Genomic DNA, 10,768 nt, shown 5'->3' with positions numbered 1-10,768 from the left:
ATTCCCGTTAACTCCCGTGGAAAGTTTCCATCTTTGAAAATTCCAAGAATTTTGCAACCCTAGTCACCAGCCACAAGGATCTCACGTGGAAACACAGAGCCTAAATACCCACAGACGAATCAAACCAACAAGACACAGGTGAGGGGGGAGGAGACAACACAGGGCACCAGGTGCACACAATCAGCCGTAACAGACATTGGGGAATGGGAACACTTTTCAGAATAAAACCAGCAAACAGAGACAGACAAACCAAAACACACACAGATGCACAAACTACATACACTTCGCCACCAACGAAGCTACACGATCCGTAACGGGGGCCGAGATCTATGGCCCCGGAGATCACCTCCATTACATATCCCTTTAAAGACTAGACAGCAGTATTAATTATGGGGGATGGAAACCTGAGCCGGGGAATCGAGTGGGGAAAAAAATAAATCTATTTGCTTGTCTCAAAAGCCTGGAACATCTATAGTCTCCCCTTCATAATTATCTTCAAACATCCTTATTACGACCCATTTCCTGTGAGACCGACAACAAAACTATCACTGCCTTGATTGCATCTAGGCTTACTGTGGCCACAGAGTATGTCTAATATCCATCTGATTTTGATTGGACAAAACCAATTGGTTTGTAAGATGTTTGTGTTTTGACATGCCAGCTCTTTAAAGGAGGTAGATCATGCATAATAAAGCTTTTCTTCACACAGTATGTTTTGATTTAACACAGTCCCACAGGGAATAACTTACATGTAATTACTGCATAGCTTACAGCTACCAAACACGTCTTATGTGAAGACGATTTATTCACATATCCATAATATATCTATATCTATAATGCGTATCTCATATAGCTGTAATATGATTATTGAATCAGTTGTTGGCATGTTATTTACATTTTGAAGTATAACTCTTCAATAGTTTTACATTTAATATATTTTTAAATAACGTTTTTCTACATTTGTTATCTCATATGCCGGGGCCTACTGTAACCTTAAGGAATATTGGATACAACTAAACGTTTTTTTACAAACGACTTATCAATGTGTGTTTATTGATGTATCTTAATGTGTTTTCTTTTTGCATTTACAGTTATATGAGCCTTTTATTTTTCTCTTTTTGTAGGTCCATGACAGGGAAGGATCCGCTGAAAATTGGTCGGGACTATGAATGAAAACCTCAACATTTGAAATTCAAACAGTGAGTTGATCAATCCCGATTTTTCTCTTTAGCTGCAATCACTCTGCATCACTCTTCACTGTTATATAAAGCCGGTGGATTTCTTACAGAACAGTTTAAGAAGAGATAACCAACACAAAGAACCAAGGCTATCGATAATTGTGCTTGAATATCCCTTTCTCAGTCAGAGAATTCAACATAAATTCACTGCAGTGTTTAGGAGTGACATGAACAATTGTTTTTTTTTTTGCTTCAGCCTAATTTCCCATATACTTTAGAAAACAGCAGCAGCAGGAGTGATATGGGATTGTATTTTGTATATAAATTGTTTCCTCTTCTGCTTCAGTTTTGTATTTTGGTGACTGGTTGAAAGTATAAACGTCTCAATTACTCCACACTCTTCAGAGGGATGCATTGATGTGTTTTGCCGTTACCAATAGTAACCAACCCCTAACAAACCCAGAGAAAATGCTTATACATTTCTCGGCACCCATCTTGTTTCCAAATGCACCCCTTGTGTACCTGCAGCTACACAACTACGAAGCCTTTGCATGGCTGTATTTCATGCTGTTTATGACTTATTCCCAAGTGTTTCATAATTACAATGTAGGGAAACGCTTCCTTTGACCAACCCCTAATCTCATACTGCAATTTATTTTCTCATTTGTGTTCCAGAATGAGCCAATACCTTCGGTCCTTATTTAAAGGGTTTGTAAAATCACAAAATACTGTAAAAGCTTTTCTGACACACTCCATCAATTCAACAGACGTCTAGAGCATTGATTAACATTTTATTTTAGGAACAGTTTTGTATTCATCATTCATGAATCATTTGACATCCTCTTCAAATGGCCTTCAGAGAATACCCAGAATTGAGTATTTTCATCTCATGAATTGTGAATTGCTCTGTTGTGGTGGTTAACCTACAGAGGATAATAGACTGAAGTGATAGAAGTTTCTACAACTTCTAAAGTGAACAATGTACAAACACGCGCACACACAAACATCTATTCAAAACTATAAAACAGACACATAAGAAAAACAAAAATGAAAGGGCACCCAAAATACTTAAATAAAGTTAATACAATTTTCACAAAGTGTTTGCGAGGATTCTGATTGTCTTTTGTGCTACAATTTAAGAACGAGAAGAAAGACATGAAGAGGATCTGAAAAGGCAGGTGTAAAACAGAGAGATTAAACCCTGTCTTTCAGCAAAGCAATCCACGACCAATATAAAGCAGCACGCCTGCGGAGCAAGCATGTGTTTGTGCTCTTATCAGGATGGAGTCATGCCATATCAACCACAGCCTTTGAAATATGAGATAACTTCTCACGATAAAGAACATTTGAGGTTGAAAGAAACTGATTGATGCACACTGTGAGGCAAAGGGAGAGCCTTCACATTTGCATGACACATCCTGGAGATTAGGTTTAAGGCCTTCAACCACCTGTGATAATTCTGTGCCGACGATGCTGAAGATTGTTTTCTCTGGATGCGGACGCTGAAAGTAGATTGCTTTATGAATTATTTGGATTGGTATTTCAATTATACATTACAGAAAGTCTGCTAGACAAGTCTCCAGTGGAGTGTCTGTTTCGGATTTTCCTGTTTCTGAATTGTACAGTTGTGACAGTAAAAGCGACGTAACTCGTAATATAATTACATTTAAGAGTACTAAATAAGTATGATAGCTTTAGTTGTATTAGCAGTCTAATGCACAGGTATCCAATTCCTGTCACAATTCTGGTCACATTTGGTTTATTTGACAGTTTACTTGTCTCACAAGTTTACTTAATCCCAATTATATAAAAAAACTACAGAAATATACATTTATTTTTTAAAGCAATCTCGGGAATGGAAACGTGTGTGACATTTGAAATGTACACTTTTGTGTTGTTGTTATTATCATGCATATAATAAGCATCTTATGAAACAGTAAGTCAAAAACATGCTGCTGTTTTGAAATGAAAAGGGTTTTCTAACCCAATTTAGCTCAGTTCTGCAACTGTCATTACACATCTGTGAAACCTCTTTCAGTCAGTGTGCCTCCTCCACTCTGTCTCTCTGACTGTGGGCACGTTGCATGAGTGTGTGTTGACTAATCGAGCACTCAAATGCTTAGTTATGATAAAAGGCTGCGACACAATTTGGTTGTGCAGTATAAAATGAAAATAACAAGAACATGAGAAACAGTCACACAACCTTTGTTCCAGCCTTTTGATTTGTTGTTGCAACTTTTATGTTTTTGTAGTTTTTTGTGCAACATCAACACACATGGAACAGACTTTTGCAAACAGTACTCGTCCATATGTATCAAGAGCACAAAACTTTTAGAAAAAATACACATATTGTGTTCAACATATGCGCACATGAGAGGGTCCAGGTGTTGGGTTTGTGTGTGTGTTAATGTGTGTGTATTATATCTCTTTGTGCTGCAGCTGGCTCCCTGCTGTATGCTCCTCCTCACTGAAGCACTCGGACAGACCCCTTCAGCATTAATTACTGCGGCCATTAATCAGACTAGCACACATAGCTGTGTAATCCCTCCACAGTGCAGTTTTCTGGTGGGGGCCACCAATGTTAATTGGATTTGATTGCATACTGGTATGATGCTGCACACAGAACATCTTAAGGTAATAATTACAGGATAGATCAATTGGTCCTGGCCCTGATCCTATAGTGTAGGCTGCACTGCAGCTGTAAGAACAGCATTATTTGCATTCAAGAGCAGTTCTGACTGAGATGTTACCACTGACATTGCTAAGATTTACTATATCAATCTGCAATTGTCTTAATGTTATTTTAAAAATAAAAGGAAAGGGAAATATGTAGATAGAGGTATGTATTTTCTCTGGGTTTTAAAAGATTTCATGAAATACATAAATACTTGTTTAGGCTCTATCATCTGGGTTAAACAATTAGTTGTAGGTTATCTTAATACAAAATTAGAAAAACTAATATTTCACTTATAGATATTATAGCATAAATATTAGCACATGTCTGTTTTTTTCCTCAATCTCGTATTTTTTTAACAGACCTGAATTTAGGGCAGATGTGAGAAGCATTCCACTCACAGATAGTATGTTTCTAGTGTCTGTGTTATTTGAGTCATCCCAACCCCAGAAACATTCCTGCACTGATTGTGCTCTCTTCTTTAATTCAAGTCTATTCCCATCGTTTTTCTTTTCACATTTAACATGGTGACTGCGAAAATACATTACCTTTTGTGAAAGATTGAATTTATACATTCATAAATGCAACAAATTAAACACGTAAGCATTATAATGTATTCTTCCTTCTTATTCTTTTATGTTTTTTTTTCCTACCTCTCTCTTCAGATGTCACTCTGCAAAAGACTAAGTGGTCATTTTCTGAGAAGGGGTTATGGATAAACCCACTTTAAAGGCAAAAGAAAAAAATAAATAAAGATCTACAACCTTATAACCTTGCTCCTCATGTGCCGGTATGTTTTTTCTTTTTTCGTTTTTTACAGTAAGCCAAGGGAGCCATTCTTTGTGCCACATGTCTGCAGGTTGGGTTTGGTATTTCTTAGGCCAATCTCAATTGAATTGTTGCTGCTTCAGTGGTTCTCATGGCTGTCAAGTTAGAAATCATACTCCCACAGCTCCCTCTGCCTTCTGGCAGAAAGAACAAACCAAAAAAGGGCTGTTCTTTTTTTAAGAAGCAACTTTCTAAACATAGTCTTTTTTTGTACCTTGTGTTAACGTCCTTTCAGTCGGTTGCACTTAGCAGCTGAGGCAATGTGCAGAGATTGGCTAATTGTTGCTTCACCTCTACTGAAGCTACTGCTGGTTCCCTGCATGGAAACAAGCCAAAAGGCTAGGCAAGGCCAGGGAAAGGACAGGCCATCTGGAGTAGGATTTGTGTGGGGCTTGTGTAGTGCTCAGTGTTGTTGCAGACTGACTCTTTACAGTATGTGTGTGCAGGGTCATAAGTTGATCACATCTCCTGAGGGAAAAAATCTTTTTTTAGGATTCACGAATGGGCTGATGATAAACTAATGAACACATTAATGTGAAGGTTCTGTGTGGAGTGATTTGACCTTTAATAGTGCTTTGGAGCTTTTGTTAACATAAAGAAAACCCGTTGGACATATCTTTTTAAACTCAAGGATACACTTGAGTCATCCTTTGTTTGTTCATGAGAAAATTCCATTGGGACGTACATTAATGCGATATTTCCTGAAAGGTACTGTTAGAAATATAATAAATATGATATCAATTATAAGACAAACGTTTATTTATTACACTGGCAGCCTAGATGGCAAAGCCATGATAAAGAATTACCAAATGTTTGCATTAAATAACACTCATGTACAACAAAGAGGACACTCTGCAGTGGGGTGGGATGAGATTGTCTCTTGGGCTATTATTACTCTGGATTGAACACTTCATTCTTATTCTTTTCTTTTATAGAATATAAATAATTCCATCAAAACAAAAGACCAAAATCCAAGATGTAGTAAACAAATAATGACAATCAGGTTGCTTATGATATTATGATACATTATTTTTAATGTCTAGTCCAGTTTATGTGCAATATAGGAGGAGGCTTCATAAAAGCAAAACGATAATTAACCACAAAATGTACATATGCAGTCATTTCTCAAGCAATCTAGATAAAGTTTTGCCTGGGAACCAGAGGAATCTCTTTCATTTGCTCTGGCAGATGCCTGTGGTCCCCCTCCGTTTTGGACAGGTTTCCAGCTGCCTGAGACGTGCTGGGCCGATCACAACCGTTTATCTACAGTAACATGGGATGTGCTTGAGCTGAAGGCCGTAAAGAAAGAATGCCCCAAAGCCACTTGGAAAACAGACACTGTTGCTCCTCTGATTTGTTGAAACTGCTATAATGTTAGCATATTAGATGTGTTTAAGAAGTGGATGTAGCCATATAGAAAACAACAATTGGTTTGTGGGCTACAGTTTTTTGGCCTCAAGTTTGGCATTTTGGATGTTTTTAGCCGTAGCGATCTTGTTTTTCTGCAACCAGAATTGACACAAAAGGGCGATTTTGAGTTAAACCCTTGCGCTGAAAAAGACGCTTTTAGGAAACAAAACAGTTCAAATCAACTGATAAGACTTCACATTGTTAAGACAAAAACACAGACTACACCCACACTAAACGACAACGTGGTAGCAGACTGTCAATTACAAGGAAGCCATCCTTCCTTAAGCATACGCTGCTGTGTTTTTGATTACATTCTAAAAGGGACCATCATGTACAAAATGAACATCATTATGTATTTGAGCATACTTGAAACCAGCAATTGAGACCATTAGGAAAATGTTTGCAAGGTTAATACATCCAGTGAGATAGTACGGAGCTCCTTAGGGGACATGGAGAAGAAAAAAAAATTGGTTGAAAAAAAAAAAAGAAATATATAAATTTTGCGAGATCTCGCAAAACTTTTAATTTAGCTCAATGTACTTCAGTCAGTTCGGCAACACGGAAACCACAACAATGGAGCGGATCATCGATTTTTACTTTGAGCTTGGGCTAAAATATAAAGATATAACATCAGTGCTTGGCAATAGGCACGGGTTTCACATAAGTGAAAGACACCTCAAGAGAACACTCAGAACGAGGGGACATGGACGTCGCAAAGCATAATCTGAGCTGAGTTATTGACAGATTTGAATATCGCGGATCAATAACTCATGCATATAACGTTGGAAATATTCAAACAACATGACTTTACAATCATAGCAAGGCATTAATTTCTTATGGCTCTACCTGCAGCTTTTCCGGAGTCATTTCTTATGATTACATTTTTCCACAGGCCAACAACAGCTTCAAAAAAACAATTTCCCTCAAAGAAAAAACCAAACATGGCCTGTTGTCGCAAGAAAAAAAGTGTAGAAGGAAACATCCATTGAAACTCAGTTTGCTGCTCTGTGATGCTAGTTCAAGCAGATACTTGGCATCTCATGTTGGGTGCAAGTTCATCAATGTTTGGGCTCAGGCTCTGAGCTGAGGAAACCCTCAGGGTGGAGTGAAGGTGTGCGTGCAATATACCGACGGGACAGATCTAATAGTAATTAGAAATTATCCTGCGGGCCAAAATTAAATCCACCAAGGGCCTGATTTGGCCCCCGGGCCTTGAGTTTGACACATGTGGTCGACACACTGCAACACCGAAAATATATACTCATAGAAAAATTCAATAACTTCCTTTTTTTAAGATGTAGTGCTACCAAAATCTCTTAACACATCAATGGTTATGTTGTTGTTACAGTATAACACTTATTTTGAATAAATACTGTATGCTTTTAAATATTTTTCAAGCTTATTTATTTCAAACAATTTTAAATTACTTTGACATTTTACAATGTAGTGCTGAGGAAATCCTTTCACACATGCAGTTCTATCTGACATATACATACAAGCCTAGTGAATGAGAGGTTAAATGAATATCTTGCGCTGGGTTTGGCTGAAAAGCAAGGGAAGCATTGAAAAGAGTTAGAGGTTTTATATGCTGCAGATTCTTTAAAATAGGCCCAATTATATGTGAGATTCACTTTCATTACGAACGATTTCAATGGGTTCATACCACAAGCAGCTATTTCATCCTACTTGTATGAAATTCTAAAGGGTTGATATTTGTATATCTCGAGAGCATATTGCTTAAAGTCCCTCTATTACTTAAAGTGTAAACATGAACAGCCTTATGTGCCACGACTTATTGTGGCTTATTGTTTACCATTTGAAACTCGATTTCAAAGTATATTGTTTTTATGATGCCATGCATTTTACTTCATGTAGAAAATAAACACAGCTATTAAATACTCAAAACATATCATGGTGCAATACTGTAGAAAGTTAAAGCTACATTGAGTTTCACAGTGTCTATTTATCATCTATTTCCAATGATTTTCTCAAATTGTATTGTACAAAATGCAGTTGAAAAGTGCGTTTCAGAATGTTTTTTTCTACCATCTACATGAGGCTGACATTTTAAAACCTTGGCCAATGTTTTCATATTAACCTGATCCAATTTGCACTCCGATTTGAATAGTTTTGTCCTAAATAGTTTGTCCAACAGTCGGGCCAAACACAGAGTCTATGTATTTGGTAGCTAATGCATTTATCTCTAATGCAAACAAATGACTCAACAGTTTCACAATAACTTCCATGGCTATGCATGATGCACACATCTTTTAACAGTCTGATGTCAATCCCATTTGTCAGTTGTACTGTTCATCCCATTGTCTAAAGACTGCAGTGATCAAACAATCTGCATCAATACACTGAGCATCCTTGTGCTGCTTCTCTATCTTAGTTGTGATTTATTCTCTCTTGTGAGCATTAACTGCATGCAGGCCTTTGGGGAATCTGATTGAAGAATGATTGGTTCTTTTGGAGAATTTAAAGCTCCTTCAACATATGTTTCCTATTGCTCCATGAGGGTGATGTTAGTGTTAAACATTGATTCTGAAAAAGAAAATCCTTCTTTGTTGACATATTTCTCATATTATGTTATCATCTGGCAATTCCTCTGACATTCTAAAACAAATGGAAATGGGGTTAAATGTGTTACATACTAACATGGGACTTTTCTCGTGATGCCATTAATAAGATTTGTTTGAGACTGCGATATAATGTGCATACGAGAGTAGTCTGTACACACAGTGTTAGTGATGTTGGTGTTGTCAAGGGAGAAATTGCCTTTCTGGGACCCCTGCTGGACTTCAAGGGTCTTGCTCAGGGCTTATGTGATGTCTGTTTTGAGAGGATTGCCTTCTGTTTGCTTGGGTTTTAGAGAAATTATTCAACTTCATGTAATTTATTTACTAAAAAATAAATTGTGCTGAGTTTCTTACTGTTGCCTAATCTAAGTCATTAGATAAATACAACAATGCTGCTTTCAGTGTCTGAAATAGGTGATAATAGTCAGATGTTTCAGAGGTTAGCTCTTAGGATTCTTATTGCAATGCAATTTAAAGATATGGACCTTATCTTCTGTGAAACATCCGTAAGGCTCGTCTGAAGCAAAGCATGATGATCTTGCGTGATAGCTTGTGAACTTTTCTGCTGTTTCCATTGAGGATAACGCGTTGTAAGAAAAAGCCTTTCTCCCCATTGTGACCCACCACTTGGATGTAAATTGATATCAACATGCACTCTCTTCTCAAGTTGACAGTTTTTATCAAAATTCTTTAACAGTTGAACAATATATGTTAGATTTTCTGTCTGAATGTGACTCTTCCACTATGTATAACATACCTAACTATTTGAACGGCTTCCCCTGTTCATTTTGATGCTAATCCATAATTCTGCTGAAAATGAAAGGCTCTCTGGAGCCCAGATCAAAGGCGTTGCTGTTCTCAGTAGGGCACAGGTGTGCAAAAGCAGGAAGAACACAGATGTATTTTTCCCTTCAAAAAGAGCAATTATAAAAGCCCCTTCCTGACTTACCATAGGATGAAATGGTAATCATTGTTATGGTTAAACAAATAAATAAAGAGTGCTGATGTTGAAAAAGAAAGACAGTTTATCTAAATGTGTCTATAGGTGACCCTGGGCTATGTTTTGGTTAGCTTGTCCCACACTGTACATTTATCCTCTTTGCAGAAATGTGTGCATTTTAAGCAGCTGGCAGAAGAGTTATTTCTGAGATGTACTCATCCCTCAAATAATACACTTGAATCCTCTCCACCTACACTAATACATGCAGAAGCAAATTGCTTCATGATGCATTCTTCATGTACACCCATAACCTTTGCATGTCTGCAACCAGTTTTTAATACCACAGGGGGTGTATTTCTTGAGTATAGAGAATAATAAAAGATGCAGGTAACATACTTGACTATTTCCCCAATGTACACTACAGTAATAGAATTCAAGGATTATTTGGCCAACATATCGGGAACCCTAATTTCTTAAGCTAACTTCTGAAAGCTAACTTCTGAAACTCATCTTAGTATGAGCTTTAAATCCACACAACATTTGGTATTATGATGCCACTGATCTGTACAGAGTTGTGAGCTGTGCTGGATCTGTGCCGTGATATTTAAGAAGTACTGAGGTTTTTGTGTGAACAAGGTTACCTCTGTTTCTAAAACAGCAGATTAGTTATTGTCCTGATTTTAGATTCTCTGAATGTAATATCCTCAGTATAGCTGATGATCCATTGATATATTAGTAAGCAGAATCTCAACCTAAAAGTAGACATCTCAATGTGGGAAATGAGTTAATACATTGTCTGACTGTCTGATATATTCTTTTCCTGGTATGATATAAATAAAAATGCACACAGTGTAGTTTTCTCTGTAGTACCAGTAGGGTTTTAAATTGTTTAAATCCACCTAATATGTGTCAGGGGTAGACCCTCCGGGCCACTATATTTTCATTATTACTGGCCCCACCATTGTGACCACTGGCCCAAGAGCATTCATCCAAAAAAATCGACTCTAATAATGAAGAAAATGAACACATTTGTTGCAATAGTAATTTATGCACAAACTACATTACTACTTGTACTACAACATTTGAATCATCAGTTATTCCTCATTTTCCTCAATTGTTCATATTTGCTTTATTAAAATTGTTATATTGTGGTCATTGT

General features: G+C 37.1%; 1 protein-coding gene across 1 annotated transcript in view; it reads left to right on the top strand.

Annotated features, from left to right (window-relative positions):
• The first annotated feature begins 1,131 nt into the window (after positions 1 to 1,131).
• Positions 1,132 to 10,768, top strand: part of lrrc4ca (leucine rich repeat containing 4C-a) — a 101,614-nt gene continuing 91,977 nt past the window's right edge. Inside the window, exon 1 of the mRNA XM_079681480.1 lies at positions 1,132 to 1,199. The gene's annotated coding sequence lies outside the window, so the exon portion shown is untranslated. The remainder of the gene's footprint in view (positions 1,200 to 10,768) is intronic.

This window comes from Notothenia rossii (genome assembly GCF_949606895.1).
Source record: "Notothenia rossii genome assembly, chromosome: 5".
NCBI classification, from domain to species: domain Eukaryota; kingdom Metazoa; phylum Chordata; class Actinopteri; order Perciformes; family Nototheniidae; genus Notothenia; species Notothenia rossii.
The sequence above is the reverse complement of the archived record's forward strand: the minus strand, read 5'-3'. Positions and strand labels throughout refer to the sequence as shown.